This window comes from Elephas maximus, chromosome 5, assembly GCF_024166365.1.
Source record: "Elephas maximus indicus isolate mEleMax1 chromosome 5, mEleMax1 primary haplotype, whole genome shotgun sequence".
NCBI lineage: Eukaryota > Metazoa > Chordata > Mammalia > Proboscidea > Elephantidae > Elephas > Elephas maximus.
The window spans coordinates 49430019-49445115 of NC_064823.1; the positions used below are offsets into that span (position 1 = coordinate 49430019).

A 15097-nucleotide genomic window follows, 5' to 3' on the forward strand; every position below is an offset into this window, starting at 1 on the left:
AGTCACATACAGAGGGAAACAATAAGACTAAACTAGCCTCTGATTACTCATCAGGCAAGAAGGCAATGGGATGACATATACAAAATATTGAAAGAACAAAATTGCCAACCAAAAATAATATATCCTGCAAAACTCTCATTCAAATATGATGGTACAATTAGGACATTTCAACATGAACAGAGATTAACAGAATATGTAAAAAGGAAACCAAACTTACAAAGATTATAAAAGGGAGTCCTTTGGTTTGAGAACAAACAACATCAAACCACACCCTGAATCTAGGATGAAAGATTGCACCAGCCAGATACAATCTGGGAAATGAACTCTCAAGGACTATTCAAAATAGAAAGAATTACAACAGGGAACCACAGAGGTTAATCCATAAATGATAACGACATCAGAACAATGAAAGAGGGAATAAATGGTGTAGATATAGAGCTTTCTAATGGAGGGGAAGGCTATACGAAGTAATAATAAAAGGGTTCAAGCATAGGAAGATAGGGATAAATTTCAAGGTAACCTCAAAGAAAATTAACAAACTACTCATCAAAATAAAGAAGAAAAACAAAGTCTCAGTAAAAACAAAATCTACAAAAACAAAAGAAATGACAAAAAATGCATGGACAAAAGGAATTCAGCACAGGAGAGTAAGAGGAACAAAGAAAATGTCTGCACACACACACACACACACACACAAAATCCCTACAAAAATGACAGTAATAAAATCACACCTATTAATAATTACGATGAACATAAATGGCCTAAAAGCGCCCATAAAGAGAGTGGCAGAATGGATTAAAAAAAAAAAAAAAAAAAGGATTCATCAATATGCTGTCAAGAAACACACTTTAGAAACAAAGACATAAACTTATTAAAAATCAAAGGATGGGAAAAATATATCAAGCAAACAGCTACCAAAAAAGAGCAGGAGTGGCAATCCTAATCTCTGATAAAATAGACTTTGATAAAACAAAATCCACCACAAAGGAAAAAGAAGGGCAGTATATCACGATTAAAGGGATGATCCATCGTGAAGACATAACCTAATAAATATCTACACACCCAATGACAGGGCATCAAAATACATAAAACAAATGCTAACAGCACTGAAAACAGAAATTGACAGTTCTACAATAATAGTAGGAGAATTCAACACACCACTCTCAGTAAAGAACAGAACATTTAGAAACTCAACAAAGATACAAAAGATTTAAAGCCACAATTCAGCCAATTTGTCCTCATAGACATACAGAACGCTCCACCCAACAGCTGCAAAGTACATGTGCTTTTCCAGTGCACATGGAATGTTCTCCAGAATAGACCACATTTTGGACCATAGAGAAACCCTCAAAAAAATCCAAAACATTGAGATAATACAAAGTATCTTCTCTGACCACAACACCACCAAGGTAGAAATTAACAACAGGAAAAGCAAGGAAAACGAATCAATTGCATGGAAACTGAAAAACACCCTGCTTAAAACCACAGGATAATACAAGAAATCAGAGATGTAATAAAAAAATTACTAGAATCAAACAAGAATGAAAACACACCGTACCAAAACCAGTGCTCAGAGGTCAATTTATAGCAATAGATGCACACATCAAAACAGAAGGGACAAAATCAAAACATTAGCTACACAAAATGAATAAATAGAAAGAGAACAGCAAAAGAAGCCCACAGCCACCGGAAGAAAGGAAATAATAAGATCAGAGCAGAAACAAATGAAACAGAGAATACAAAAACAATAGAAGGAATTAACAAAACCAAAAGTTTGTTCTTTGAAAGGACCAAGAAAATTGACAAATCACTGGCCAAATTGACAAAAGAAAAACAGGGGAGGATGCAAATAACCCAAATAAGAAATGAAATGGGGACATTACAACAGATTCAACTGAAATAAAAATGATCATAACGGAGTATTATGAAAAACTACACTCCAACAAATTTGAAAACCTAGAGGAAATAGAAAATTTTCTAGAAACACACTACCTACCCAAACTAACACAAAATGATATTGAAAACCTGAACAGACCCATAACAACAGAAGACATTGAAAAGGTAATTAAAAAAAAAAAAAGCCCTGGACCAGATGGCTTCACTGGAGAATTCTACCAGTCAGAGAAGACCTTACACCAGTACTACTCAAACTACTTCAGAGCGTAGAAAAGGATGGGATACTTCAGAATCCATTCTACGAAGCCAGCATAACCCTGATACCAAAATCAGGCAAAGGCATCACAAAAAAAGAAAATTACAGACCAATATCTCTCATGAATATAGATGTAAAAATTCTAGCCAATAAAATTCAGCATCATATCAAAAAAAAAAAAATATACCACAACCAAGTAGGATTCATACCCAGTATGCATGGATGGTTCAATATTAAAAAAAATCAATCAACATAGTCCACCACAGGAATAAAAGGAAAGAATCACATGATCATCTTAATCAATGCAGAAAGAGCATTTGACAAAGTCCAACACCCAGTCCTGATAAAAACTCTCAATAAAATAGGTATAGAAGGGAGATTTCTCAACATAATAAAAGTCATTTATGCAAAACCAACAGCTGACATCATTCTGAATGGAGAGAGGCTGAAAATATTCCCCTTGAGAACAGGAACAAGGATGCCCTTTTTTCATCACTTCTATTTAACATTGTGCTGAAAGTCCTTGTTAGATCAATAAGGCAAGAAAAAGAAATAAAGGGCATCCAAATTGGTAATGAAGAAGTAAAACTGTCCCTATTTGCAAATGATATGATACTGTACATAGAAAACCCAAAAGGCTCCACGAGAAAACTACTGAACTAGTAGATAAATTCAGCAGAGTAGCAGGACACAAGGCAAACATACAAAAATCAATATACCATATACCAATAAAGAGAACAATGAAAAGGAAATCAGGAAAACAATACCATTTATAATAGTCCCTAAAAAAATAAAATACTTAGGAATAAATCTAACCAGGAATATAAAAGACCTATACAAAGAAAACTACAAAACAGTACTGCAAGAAACCAAAAGAGATCTACATAAATGGAAAAACATACTATGCTCATGAATAGGTAGACTCAACATTGTGAAAATGACAATTCTACCCAAAGTAATTTACAAATGCAATGCAATCCCAATCCAAATATCAACGGCATTCTTTAAAGAGATGGAAAAACTAATCATTAACTTTATATGGAAAGGGAAGAAACCCTGGATAAGTAAAGCTCTATTGAAGAAGATAAATAAAGTAGAAGGACCCACACTACCTGACCTCAGAAACTACTATACAGCTACAGTAGTTAAAACAGCCTGGTACTGTTACAATGACAGATGCATTGACTAATGGAACAGAATTGAGAACCCAGATGTAAATCCATCCGCCTATGGTCACCTGATCTTTGACAAGGGTCCAAAGTCCATCAAATGGGGAAAAGAGTCTTTTCAACAAATGGTGCTGGCTAAACTGGATGTCCATCTGCAAAAAAATGAAATGAGACCAGTACCTCACACCATACACAAAACCTAATTCAAAATGGATCAAAGACCTAAAAATAAAGTAAAAAACTATAAAGATCATAGAAGAAAACATAGGATCAATGCTAGCGGCCATAATACATGGTATTAACAGGATACAAACCATGATTAACAACACACAAACTCCAGAAGATAAGCTACATAACTGGAATCTTCTAAAAATTAAACACTTATGCTCATCAAAAAACTTCGCCAAAGGAGTAAAAAGAGAACCTACAGACTGGGAAAAATTTTTTGGCTATTACAGATCAAACAAAGGACTAATCTCTAAAGTCTACAGGAAAATCCAACATTTCCACAACAAAAAAACAAATAATCCAATTAAGAAATGGGCAAAGGAAATGAACAGACACTTTACTAAAGAAGTCATCCAAGCGGCAAACAGACACATGAGCAGATGCTCTCAATCACTAGCCATTACAGAAATGCAAATTAAAACCACAATGAGATACCATCTAACTCGGTATTACTGACAAGAATTAAAAAAAAAAAAAAAAACAGAAAATAGCAAATGTTGGAGGTCCTGCAGGGAGATGGGAGCCCTTTGCACTGCTGGTGGGAATGATGCAAAATAATACAATTTTGCAAATGATAACGGCACTTCCTTAGAAAGCTAGAAATATCATTTGATCCAGCAATCCCACTCCTAGGAATACATCCTAGGAAAATAGAAGTCATACACGAATAGACATATGCACACTCATGTTCACTGGAGCATTGTTCACAGTAGCAAAAAGATGGAAACCACCTAGATGCCCATCAACAAAAGAATGCATAAACAAACAATGATAAAGAACAATAACAAATCTGCAAAGCATCTCTCAACGTGGTAAATCTGGAGGGCATTAACCAAACCAACCAAATCCACTGCTGTTGAGTCGATTCTGACTCATAGCAACCTTACAGGACAGAGTAGAACAGCACCATAGAGTTTCCTAGTAGCACCTAGAAGATTCGAACTGTTGACCTCTTGGTTAGCAGCCGTAGCACTTAACCCCTATGCCACCAGGGTTTCCTGGAGGGGATTATGCTAAGTGAAATAAATGAATCACAAAAGGACAAAAATTGTATGAGACCACTACTATAAAAACTCACGAAAAGGTTTTTGCACAAAAAGAAAAAATCATTGATGGTTATGAGGAAGATAACCATCAATGTTACAGATAAGTGGTAACTTTGGTAAAGGGTAAGACAGTACACAATACTGGGGAAGCCAGCACAATTTGTATAAGGCAAGGTCATGGGAGCTCCATAGACAAATCCAAACTCCCTGAGGGACCAAATTGCTGGGCTGAGTGCTATGGGAACCATGGTCTCGGGGAACATATAGCTCAACTGGCATAACATAGTTTACAAAGAAAATGTTCTACATTCTACTTTGGTGAGCAGTATCTGGGGTCTTAAAACCCTGTGAGCGCCCATCTAGGATACTCCACTTGTCTCACCCCTTCGAGAGCAAGAGAGAATGAAAAACACTAAAGATACAAGGGAAAGATCAGTCCAAAGATTAGTGGACCACAACTACCAAGGCCTCCACCAGATTGAGTCCAGTGCAACCTGAGGGTGACTGGCTACTACCTCTGACTGCCCTGACAGGGATCACAATGGAGGGTCCCAGACATAGCTGGAGAAAAATATAGAACAAAATTCTAACTCACAAAAAAAGACCAGACTTACTGGGCTGACAAACACTGGAGAAACGTCGAGAGTATGGCCCCTGGACACCCTTTTAGCTCAGTACTGAAGTCACTACTGAGGGTCACTCTTCATCCAAAGATTAGACAAGCCCATAAAACAAAACGAAACTAAAGGGACACACTAGCCCAGGGAAAAGGACTAGAAGGCAGGAGGGGATAAGAAAGCTGGTAATAGGGAGCCCAAAGTAGAGAAGGGAGAGTGTTGATATGTCATGGGGTTGGTAATGAATGTCGTAAAACAGTATGTATACTGTTTAATGATAAGCTAGTGTCATGGATTGAATTATGTTCCCCAAAAAATGTGTGTCTCAACTTGGCTAGGCCTTGATTCCCAGTATTGTGTGGTTGTCCTCCATTTTGTGATTGTAATTTTATGTTATGAGGGTTAGGGTGGGATTGTAACACCACCCTTACTCAAGTCACCTCCTTAATCCAACATAAAGGGAGTTTCCCTGAGTGTGGCATGCAAGAGATAAAAGGAAAGAGAAGCAAGCAGAGAGTTGGGGACCTCATACTACCAAGAAAGAACCGGGACAGGGAGAGGGAGAGGGAGAGGGAGAGGGAGAGGGAGAGGGAGAGGGAGAGGGAGAGGGAGAGGGAGAGGGAGAGGGAGAGGGAGAGGGAGAGGGAGAGGGAGAGGGAGAGGGAGAGGGAGAGGGAGAGGGAGAGGGAGAGGGAGAGGGAGAGGGAGAGGGAGAGGGAGAGGGAGAGGGAGAGGGAGAGGGAGAGGGAGAGGGAGAGGGAGAGGGAGAGGGAGAGGGAGAGGGAGAGGGAGAGGGAGAGGGAGAGGGAGAGGGAGAGGGAGAGGGAGAGGGAGAGGGAGAGGGAGAGGGAGAGGGAGAGGGAGAGGGAGAGGGAGAGGGAGAGGGAGAGGAGAGGGAGAGGAGAGCAAGTCCTTTAGACCCGGAGTTCCTGCGCAGAGAAGCTCCTAGTTCAGGGGAAGATTGATGAGAAGGACCTTCCTCCAGAGCAGATGGAGAGAGAAACCCTTCCCCTGGAGCTGACACCCTGAATTTGGACTTCTAGCCTACGACACTGAGAAAATAAATTTCTCTTTGTTAAAGCCATCCACTTGTGGTATTTCTGTTATAGCAGCACTAGATGACTAAGACAGCTAGTTTTTTTCTGTAAACCTTCATCTAAAGTACAATAAAAAAATTTTTTTTAATTTTATTTAAAAAAAAAAGTAATGCTACCAAGAAGAGCTATGTAATTTTCTTCCCTCTAGAGCTGTTTTTTTAGAGCTTTAGAGAATTGCATAGATTTTTAAAAATGTATTTATAATTGCATAAGAATTTTTTTTTTATTGTAAAAACCCTAACAATACAGAAATAGATGGAAAATGAAAGTTCCAGCACTCCAGTTCCATTTGCCCAAAGGCACTGTTAAAAGGGTTGGCTTTTTGTTGTTGTCATTTTCTATTTGATTATGTGTTTATACACGTGTGTATGTATAATTGAAGTCCCTGAGTGGTGAAAATGATTAAAGCACTCAGCTGCTAACAAAAAGGTTGGCGGTCCGAGCCAGAATCAACTGGTTTGGCTTTGGTTTTCACGTATAATTACACAGAACTGCTCATATTCTTGATCTGTTAAGTGTAGTTCTCAAGTTTGGAGAAAAGACTAAAAGACTGTCCCTTTCAAGTCCACAGCTCTATGGTTGTACATGTTCTTAGTACTGAAAAATGGTGCTCAAATTAAGTCTGAGATAGCTTCCAAGTACGTGGTTAAGTCCTGTAGGAATTTCTGAACACTGGGCATGTTTTTTTTCAGTGGGCATGCAAGAGAGAAGCAGGAATGTCCACCAGCCTTTGCACTTGACCTTCTCGCAAACAAGCAAGTGGGCAATTACAGCCGTCATAACAGCCAAGTTATCACCTTCTCACAAACAAGCCAAGTGGGCTGTTATGGTTTATAGAAGACTGCCAATAGCAGAATCAAACCTCATTCTTCTATGCAAATTTGTATTTGAGTCATGGGACTGTGATTAAGTTCAGGAATTTATTGAATTTATGAAATCTATGAAATGTTGTCATTTTAAGCATGATTTTTTTTTTCTAATATGATTGACAGGCTGTTGCATCAGTCTGAATAATGCAGTTCATTAATTGAGAAGCCGAAAAACCTGTTCTTCTGCGTATAGGCACTTTGAGTGTTTGTAATTCTCAGTATTGTTTTCTAATATACAAGTATCTCGCAAAGCACCTCACTTTGGATTTTTAAAAAAGAAACACTCTTTGATTATCAGACCCTTAAGGCATACCTAAGTAGCAAGTTGTCACCTACTCCTAGAAGTTGATTTACAGAATGATAAGCTAAGCAACTGGCTGACCAGCAAACACTTCTGGGCTCCTGAAGAGCCGGCGCTGCGCTTTCCTGCCCAGGGTTCCTTCATCACAGGGTAAACCTGGCGCCTGGGCCCGCGCGCGCTGGGCGGCCTTTCCAGGAGTTTCTGGCGGGAGCGCGCTCCTCCTGCCACCAGGGGCCGGCGAAGCCACCCAGCGAAAGTGAACAACTGAAACGCCTCACTGTGCCCGCTCGGTGGTCCTGGAAAGGGGGCCCAGTGACTGGGTTCGGCGAGGTGAACGAGAGGTCTGCCTGGCGCCAATGCCCCTTGGAAGGGGGGAAGCGAGGGAGCAATGCGCGCCGCGGGTGTTCAGAGAAGGCGGGGCCGCAGACGCCTGGCACCAGCCCCGTCATCTGCAGTAATCGCAGCCTCCCAAGCCTCCTGGGACAAAGGGCCGACCGGAACCCAGCACACGATGCCTGGACCAGGTTCCGTCAGCTTCTCCGCAGACCTCTTTTACCCTATTTCTAAACCGATTTTGCTGAGCCGGTCTCTACGGCCTGAGGACGTGAGGTGAGTGGCCACTGGAGAACAGTAAGGCTGAATAAATTCTGTAGCTGCTGCAGGAACACCTGAACCTGGCTCCTTTGGGTTGTACACCTAGTGGCTTTCAGCAGGGGCATAGAGAGGGTAACAGCGCCCAGGGACAGTCTCTAAATTGCATCCTTGTTCCCACCCCCACCTCACCCCTCGATTTCAAGGTGAATAGACTTTGATAGTGTTGCTGGGTGAAAACCCGAGGTTTTGCTCGCCATGACTTGTTATAGCCAATAAACAAGAGACGTAAGTGGGAGATCACAAAGATGCCCTTATTTCGTTTTACGACGAAAGCAGCGATCAGGGCTGCTGCCTCCAAAACTGCTCTCAGTGCAGGTTGGGGAAGTGGGCTTTTACAGAGAGCCCACAAGAAAATGCAAATTCATCTCGAATATTCAGAACTGACCTTCAAGCAGGTGGTCAGAGCTTGGGGATGAGTATGCATTTTCTTCAGACAAGGGTTCTAGCCCCCAGGATGGAGGAAGAGGTTGATTTTCATTCCTTAGGGTGTTAAGTCTTCACCCAGAGGAGGGTTGAGGTCATCTGTGTCCCCTTCTGTGGTTATCTTGTCAAGGACAGTTTCAGAATAAAGGGCAGCTTATTCTGCTGGGTGTAGGAGGATAAACCAGAGCAGGTGTCTCTTAGAAGGCTTGGGCTCTGAGACTGCCTCATTCCCTCCTGTGAGCATTGGCCACTCACGACCAATAACCATTTTAAACTCTCGGACAACTGTGAACCAAGTCTGGTGTGTCTTAGAAGAGGATAGGGCTTCTCTAGGAAAGTTTGAAATTAGCAGAGGAGGTGGGGAACGGATGGCAGATCCAACAATTGTTCAGATTATCTCTCTGGGAAACCGAATTGGAAAGTTGGATAAATTGGTTGTTTTCTCACTTAGCTTGGGCTATGGGAATTTCTTGTAGAAGGATAGCAACTATCATTACTATTTCCTGTAGTGGCTAGAGGGCTGTCAGCCTCTTATCAATCTGACTTGTTTAAACGCAGCATAAAGAAACAAAAAGTCAAACAGTGTATGTAATACAATGAACAAGATTAAAAAGTATGGGATTGGATCTATGCAGGAGGGTGCTTGCAAGCAAATACTTAGATCTTTAATAGGTTTGCAAGTCCAGTTCTCACAGTTCTGACAAGTTTGTCCCTCGATGTATGGTGGAAGAGTTTCCTTTACTCTGGTGTGGTGCTCTAAGCTTTAAGACTGCTGCGCTTGATGGAGGTCAGAGTTGTTAGTAACACCTCAAAAGGACCAGCCCATTTTGCTGGAGAGGCTCCGACTCTCAGGCTTGTAGAAAGACCTAATCACCAGGCTGGAAGGGTGCAGGGGTATTTCTGGTTCAGGTGGGATCTTTGGGTGCACATACCTATGGAGAGAAGACAGAGTTGCCTAAGGAGACTGCAAGTATTTAGTAACTTGAACATCTCCTACCTCATGAAGGGAGGGAAGTTCGTCATTATTAGGGCAGGCTCTGTTGGTCATATTGGGGCTCTCTAATAAGGACGCCCATGTATAAAATCTCTCAAATGGGTTAAGTTTCATTTTGCCTCCAGAAGTGAATTGAACTCTCATAAAAACCAAACCCTTTGCCATTGAGTCGATTCTGACTCATAGTGACCCTATAGGACAGAAGAGAATTGCCCCATAGGGTTTGTAAGGAGTGGCTGATGGACTCAAACTGCTGACCTTTTGATTAGCTGCTGAACGCTTAACCACAGCACCACCAGGGCTCCGGCCCAAGGGGGCCATAGGCAATGCTTTTGTCTATCCCAACTTGGTCTCTTGGCACAGCTTTGCTAGGTGTCTCTTTAGAGTCTGATCAGCCTGCTCTACTTTGCCACTGGACTGGAGTCTCCAGGCTGTGTGTAAGTTCCAATTAATTTCGAGGGCAGATGCCACTGATTGCACCACCAAGACCACAAAATGGGGCCTGTTGTCACTGCCAATGGAGACAGGAAGCCCGAAACGAGGGATGATTTTATTCAGGAGGTGTTTCACCATTTTGGTGGCCTTTTCAGTCCTGCAAGGAGAAGCTTCGACCCAGTCAGTAAAGGTGTCGATAAAGACTAGCAAATATTTGTAATTCTCGGGAACTCAAGGCATCTCAGTGAAGTCTACCTATCAGTCATCTCCAGGCATTGCCCCAGTTCGCTGGACCCCTGGGGACACTTCAGCAGTATTTTGGGGATTATTTTTCATAGAGGTGGGGCAGCTCTTTACCACTGCCAAAATAGCGTTGTGGACCTTAACCCAATGATACGGTCTACCATAGGTGGACTGGTGGGCTCTCTGTAGGATAGGGCGCGTGAGTTTTGATGGAATGGAAATCTTTCCATGGGAGGCATACAGTCATCTATCTTTGTTTAGAGTGTCCTCCCTGTCCCCCCCACCCCGGTCTTGGCAATGTCTATCTTGTTGGGAATAGTCCAGGTGGAGGCCGGGTGACAGTAACTCTAAGTGGGGAATTAATGGGGCTGCTACGATAGGTTTCTGTTGGATTACAGCTTTCTTTGCTGCTGTATCAGTTTTGTAATTACCCTTGGCCACTGTGGTGTCCCCTTTCTGACACTCTTTGCAGTGTACTACTGCTAGTTGGGTGGGTAGGAGAACAGCTTGTAAAAGTTGTAAGATCCCTTAAGAATATGTAACGGCCTTACCTCCTACTTATAGGACCCCTCTTTTCTTCCAGATTGCCTTGTATGTATGCAGTACGTCAAATATCTACTTGGAATTAGTATAAATAGTTGCTTGCTTACCTTTGGCGATTCTAAGGGCCTGCAGCACAGCAATGAGCTCTGCCTTCTGGGCAAAGGTACCTGGGGGAAGCACGTTAGCCTCTAGAACCTCCTCAAAAGTGACCACTGCATATCCAGCTTTTCTTTTTCCTTGTTCCATGTAACTGCTTCCATCGATGAACAGTTCAAGGCTGCGACTGGTGATGAGTAAGTCATCCATGTATTGGAGAAGGATACCCTTGTCTCAGTTCTTGGGCCAAAGCTGATCCAAAAAGAGTAGGACCGTTTTTAAAGTCCTGTGGGAGGACTTGCCAACACAACTGCTGTGTTTGTCATGTTCCTGGGTTCTCCCGCTCAAAGGCCAAGATTTCCTGACTTTTTTCCTCCACCAGGATGCAACAGAAGGCATCTTTCAGGTCCAGCACAGTGAACCTGGAAAAGGTGGGCAACAAGGTGGCCACAGGGTATATGGATTGGGGACTACAGGGTGGACTGTGACGGTTACCTGGTCGATGGCTCACAGATCTTGAACAAATTGGTTCTCTGTTTTTCTTCTTCACCGGCAGGATGGGGGTGTTGAACTGACACAATCTGAGAAGTCTGTGTTTCAGGTATCTGGTGATGATTTTGCCCAGTGCCTGTCAGGCTTCAGCTCAGATGGGATACTGCTTAAGCCTCGGAGGATCTATACCAAAAAAACCAAACCTGTTGCCGTCAAATCGATTCCAACTCATAGCAACCCTACAGGGGAGAGTAAAACTGCCCCATAAGATTTCCAAGGAGCACCTGGTAGATTTGAACTGCCAACCTTTTGGTTAGCAGCCATAGCTCTTAACTACAATGCCACCAGGGTTTCCTGGGGAAAAGGTTCCAGGTAACAATTCAGTGACAACAGGAAGGACATTTTTTGCCTCCTTGCTTTTGTTGGCCCACATTTATGACACTGCTGCATCTCTGATATCTGGATCAACTAACTCTCAATAATGTTCTTCTTTCCCATATTTAGTTGGTGGCCTGGTAGTAGCTGGAGGACCATTTGTAACTGCCACCTGTTTTTCATAAAGGAAGGAGTATGTTAAAGATTTTTCTTGTATTAAACAAGTTAGAGGTTGTAGGAAGGCAGGGTGCTCTTCTTTTTCTGATACTCCCACAACAGACACTGTCTGCCTTATCGGGATAGCTTTTTTTTGGGGGGGGCAGGTGTCAGAAGGGAGTGGGTCGCTCTACTATTTACCAGAAACTTTATAGATTCTCCTTCCACCTTCATTATAACTAGAGGCTCTGGTGGAGAACTTGCCTCTGGTTCCTTCTCAGTCTGATTTATCTTTTAGGGGTATGACTGGGCACTGGGTTGCCTCTTTCTTTTTTAGTTCTTCTGCTTGGTATTTTGTATACTTGGTTTTTCCCCCCAAAGGTTAATACTCCCACTTCTTGAGACTCTCATAAGCCCTTACCTAGGCGTTACCCTGTTATTCACCAAACCTAGACCTTTTACACCCCATATCTAGGTGCTTACCAAATAAACTCAGATACCTAGAGCTTTTTACACCCTCAATGGTCAATAATCCTGCTTCTTGGGACTCTTCTAAGGCCTTACCTAGGTACTTACCAAATAACCCCAGGCACGTTTTGTGTCTACCACAGAGTCACTGTTGTGTCTGAGGCAGGTCAGCCTTTAGAACCGCCCTAGGTCTCTTAAAGAACTGTCCGAGTGGTGCCAAGTATGGGCCATCTCAGGAATGAGTGATGACTCCTGGCTGCTCACCAAAAATGTTGCTAGATAAAAACCTGAGTTTTTGCTAGGTGTGACTTATTACAGTCAATAAAAAGAAGCCAAGGTGGGAGATCAGAAAGATGCTTTTATTTCATCGTACAAGGAAAGGAGCAATCAGGGCTGCTGCCTCCAAGACTGCTCCCAGGCAGCTTGGGGCAGTGGACGTTTACGGAGAGCAGACAAGGAAATGCAAATTCATCCTGAATATTTAGAATTGACCTTCAAGCAAGTGCTCAGAACTTGGGGATGAGTATGCATTTTCTTTAGACAAGGGTTTGATCCCCCAGGATGGAGGAACAGGTTGATTTTCTTTCCTTAGGGTGTTAAGTCTCCACCCAGACGTGGGTTGAGGCCCTCTGTAACCTGTTCTGTGGTTATCTTGTCAAGGACAATTTCAGAAGAAAGTTCAGCTTATTTTGCTCTGTGTAGGAGGATAAGCCAGAGCAGATGTCTCTTAGAAGGTTTGGCCTCTGAGACTGCCTGTCTTAATAGCAATGAGGAGTCAGCAGAAATGCCTTCCCTCCCTCTTATCTGGCTGCCACAGTCAGGCACCTGTCGTGTTTGTGGCACCTGGGAATTCATTCCCTGCCTTGTCCAGCACCCCCCTGGACTTGTGCCAGAGGCCAAGTGCCCTCCTCTGGTACTCCCCTTGCTACGCTTCTGGCTTTCATGTGTGTTTGTTGTTGTTGTTAGCATTGCTAGGGAGTGGGTTTTTCTTGTTTGTTTTTGTTTTAGTTTCCAAATCAGCTGGAAGTGTGGCCTTTGTGCACTAGGTGAACACCCATCTGATCCTACTGACTGGAGAATATAACCACACCTGCTCCAAGTGCAGTTTCAGGCCATGGCTTCTTTACTTACCTGCCAGCAGCTCGTTAGCTCACTCTTACCTCATCCTCACCTGTGCTGTGATCTGTTGCCCTAAAAAATTAATAGCAGGAAGCCGCCCTTTCCTTTAGCCCTCATCAAGAAATTGACAACACCAGCTTTCAGCAGAAACCTTAGCCAGGTAAGACTCTGTTCTCAATGAAAGACTAAAACCCCTTCTGCCCACAAGGGGGCCTCCACCTGGCAGTTATCACAGCTCCACAGTACTTTCAAGATATTCCGGTTTATGCTTTCTCAGAAAGTCAAGAATGAAACATTTCAATTCTGCAAATACCTGTGAGTCTTCTCTGTGCCAAGCACCTATGAGGGCAAGAGATACAAATATGAATTAAATACAATTTCTACTGATCAGTAGCTCAAAATCCGGTGCATCAGAATATACCTAAACAAGTAATTAGATACTGTGTGATTCATGCTATACTAAGGATATAAAGTGAATAATTCACATAATATCTTTTAGTATTAAGGTCTTCAGAATTTTGGCTCCATTGACTACAGTTTTACCGTTTTTCTAGGACTTCCGTGGAAAAAGAAAAAAAATAAAAAAACCAAACCTGTTGCCATACAGTCAACCCTGACTTATGGCAACCCCGTATGTACAGGGTAGAACTCTTCCATAAGGTTTTTATGGCTGTGACCTTTTGGAAGCAGATTGCCAAGCCTTTCTTTGGTAGCACCTCTGAGTTGATTCAAACTACGAATCTTTTGGTTAGTACTCAAGAGCTTAACCATTTACACCATCCAGTAATTCCTGAACTTCTATAGAAAGCATTATAGAACAAGTGGAAATGAGTCGATGCCCTAGTCTAAGTCCAGGGGCCTACACCTAATTGCTGTGCTGCATGTAGAAGCTGGGCACTCACATTTGTTCCTACCTGCTTCTATCGTGCCTTCCTCTACAGCAGAAACTGGAAAGAGACAAATATTTCCCAGACTCCCTTCCAGCTAGAGTTCTGGATGCAAAATTAGTGTCTGCTAGTAGCTGCCTTGGAAACCCTGGTGGTGTAGTGGTTAAGTGCTACAGCTACTAACCAAGAGGTCAGCAGTTCGAATCCACCAGGCGCTCCTTGGAAACTCTATTGGGCAGTTCTACCCTATCCTATAGGGTCGCTATGAGTCGGAATCGACTCCACAGCAGTGGGTTTGGTTTTTTTTTTTTTTTTGGTTTAGAAGCTGACTTGCCTGATATTTTGAAGACAGGTGTGAGGTAGAGGCCATCTTTTTGCAGTTCTTGGCTGTTTTCTGCAGGCAAGGACGGTTGAAGAAATGCCAGCATACAGTCTCCAGCATTGTGGGTGTTAGGATGTACTTATACTAGTGGTGAGAGCCAGCCTAAGCATTGCAGTGTTGGAGCACCAGCTGTATGGCTGTTAGGGGAGGTGTGAACACATTCTGTGCTCGCTGCCCAAGCATCTTCCAGATGACAGCTCCTCTGCATCACAGCTACAGTGGTGTTCCTGAACTCTGTATCCCTGTGGTAGCCTTTTGATTGTAGCAATAACAGTACACTCCTTAGTGGTTCAGTTACAAGTGTTCTAGGAGTTATTCTAAGACAGGGAGCAAAGGCCCTGAGATCAGAGG

At 42.6% G+C, this 15097-nt stretch overlaps 2 protein-coding genes across 2 annotated transcripts in view; both read left to right on the forward strand.

Annotated features, from left to right (window-relative positions):
* The window catches only part of LOC126076906 (sodium/hydrogen exchanger 9B2-like), a 298466-nt gene that overhangs the window by 222523 nt on the left and 60846 nt on the right, over nucleotides 1-15097 (forward strand). The gene's annotated exons all lie outside the window — the stretch shown is intronic.
* Nucleotides 7717-15097, forward strand: part of LOC126076916 (sodium/hydrogen exchanger 9B2-like) — a 66195-nt gene continuing 58814 nt past the window's right edge. The window contains exon 1 of the mRNA XM_049885621.1: nucleotides 7717-8088. The gene's annotated coding sequence lies outside the window, so the exon portion shown is untranslated. The remainder of the gene's footprint in view (nucleotides 8089-15097) is intronic.